Source organism: Lepus europaeus, assembly GCF_033115175.1.
Source record: "Lepus europaeus isolate LE1 chromosome 3 unlocalized genomic scaffold, mLepTim1.pri SUPER_3_unloc_1, whole genome shotgun sequence".
In the NCBI taxonomy this organism is placed as follows: Eukaryota; Metazoa; Chordata; class Mammalia; order Lagomorpha; family Leporidae; genus Lepus; species Lepus europaeus.
The window spans coordinates 32,509-35,191 of NW_026908999.1; the positions used below are offsets into that span (position 1 = coordinate 32,509).

General features: G+C 40.7%; 1 pseudogene; it reads left to right on the top strand.

The window, feature by feature from the left end:
- The first annotated feature begins 216 nt into the window (after positions 1-216).
- LOC133754266 (inducible T-cell costimulator-like) lies at positions 217-973 on the top strand (annotated as a pseudogene).
- The last annotated feature ends 1,710 nt before the right edge of the window (positions 974-2,683 follow it).

Sequence of the window (2,683 nt, forward strand, 5' to 3'; positions counted from 1 at the left end):
TGCACCAATCCAAAATGAGAAGCCAGGAGCTTCTTTCAGCTTTCCCTCATGGGCCATCTTCTACTGCTTTTCCAGGCCATAGCAGAGAGCCAGATTGGAGGAAAAGCAGCCTGGACTCAAACCTGCAGCCATATGGGATGCTGGAGCTGCAGGTGGTGGCTTTACCTACTACACCACAGCGCCAGCCCCTGCCACAGTTTTAAAGCCCAAAGGTAGGACTTGGCAGTGAGGTCTTCAGCAGAGAACTCCAGACACCTGAACCTTTCCTTGACTGTGTTGGAATCACTTTAAGGAGACATCAATGACTCTGCCAAGTATGAGATGTTTACATTTTACAATGGAGGTGTTCATATTTTATGCAAATACCCCGTGATTGTCCAGCAATCCAAAATGCAGCTGCTGTCAGGGAGACAAGTCCTCTGTGACCTCAGGCAGACAAAGGAGACTGGAAACACGGTGTCCATTAAGGCTCTGAAATTCTGTCAATATCAATTATTCAACAACAGTCTCTTTTTTCCTATATAATTTGGGCAGTTCTCATGCCAGCTATTACTTCTGCAAACTATCAATTTTTGATCCTCTTCCTTTTCAAGTAGAGATTCTCAGGGGAGAGTATTTGCATATTTATGAATCACAGCTCTGTTGCCAGGTGAAGTTCTGGTTACCCATAGGATGTGCAGCTTTTGCGGTAGTCTACATTTTTGGATGCATATTTATTTTTCGGCTTACAAAAGAGAAATATCAATCAAGTATGTGTGACCCAAATAGTGAGTACATGTTCATAGCAACAGTGAACACAGCTAAAAAACCTACACCAACAGAACTCTCTGGCACCTGGGCATGGCACACATTGGCCAGTTCCACTCAACTTGAAGTGAGAAGAGTCCCTTGTTTCCTGGACTACAGAGTTCAACTTGACTTGATTGGACCACATCCATCTCCTGCTCGTGTTTTGTTCATTCTGGACCAGTGACTCTAAAAGCCAGCAGGATTTGCACAGATTTCCTTGGTGCTGCTACTTTCTCAGAACAAACACCTTCTTGCAACTAGCTTTATAGAAAGCCCATCTCACATGAGCTCAACAAACAGACCTCACTGGGAAAGAATTCCTCCACCTAGGCCTACTTTTAGCAATGCGTTAAAACAAGTGTCTTTTATTTTTTTTCTTTAAAGCAGCCAAAAATGGGGGCCAGTGCTGTGGTGTAGCAGATAAAGCCGCCACCTGCAGTGCCAGCATCCATATCATATGGGCACTGGTTCCAGTCCCGGCTGCTCCACTTCCAATCCAGATCTCTGCTATGGCCTGGGAAAGCAGTGGAAGATGGTCCAAGGACTTGGGCCCCTGCAATCATGTGGGAGACCCAGAAGAAGTTCCTGGCTCCTGGCTTTGGATTGGCACAGCTCTGGCTGTTGCGGCCATCTGGAAAATGAACCAGCGGATGGAAGACTCTGCATCTTCTTCTTTCTCTGTGTAACTTTTAGATAAATAAATAAATCTGTAAAAAATGATGTCAAAATTAACTTAATCTGTCAAGCAAATTGGTCAGCCAAGGGCAATATTCACTAACAGACCCTCTTCTTTCCATGGGGATGGGCATTCCTTTTAAAATCAGACAACAGGAAGAGATGTTTCAAAACTGTATCTTATTTCTCAGGTGTTCACATATGCTCTACTGTCATAATACATTAATACGTAGTATTGTCCTCTGATTTTTGAAACCCAGTTGACCTATCAATAAGAGTTAGATCCCTTCTTTTGCCCCTGATTTTCTTTCTGCAGATATTTTTACATAACTACTTGGAAACCTGTAGCCAATCTGAATAGGAAGCTATAAATACCTATACTTTTTCACTCTGATGTGCAATAGAAATGTATATATAAATATACAATTATTAAATTTTATATGAGGATGCATAAAAAAGTTCATGGAAAACAAAAGAGAAGTTTATTTTGTTAAAAACTTTGTTAAACCCACAAATAATATTTTTCTCGAATGCATTTTTCATGAACTTTTTGAAGAACAACTTATTTGCATGAGTTTCAACATTTGGTTTTCAATCAAAATGAACATTTTTTAATTCCATTTGCCATCACCTTTTAAAACTGCCCTTGTATATGTATACATGTATTTATATATGATCCAATTTTCTCATATTCTCCCTAGAAGAATATTTTTACTCCAGAAAGTTATCTAATTTGCCCCAAATTCAGTTAAAATGATTTACTTTGTTGACAGTAGTGGCAGGAAACATTGTTCTGAGTCAAAAACAATTCATTATCTTGTTTTCTATCATTATGCATGTTTTCATGGTGTTATTAATTACAAACTTTGCTATTTTTGTAGATATTAAAATCACAAACAAATAAAAACATCTTTAATTGGCAAGCATTCTCCTGGTGGCAGGCCAAATTCTACATTTAGTCTGAAAGCTAGAATAATTTGGAGGTTACTGCCAAACTATAGCTGTGGTGCCTCTGGGCCTACCAGGTCAAAAGGATCTCCATCAGCCCAGCACAGCCCTGCAGATCTGGGTGGAATTCCAAGGTTTGACAGACACCCCTGAGTAAGGGGCACCCAGCTCCTCTGCCCCTGGAGGCTGAAGTTACCCTGGGAATCAGAGTACATCTATCTGTCTTTGTGAAAGCACAGTTCCCTCCCATAAAACCCCATTCAGCATGGAA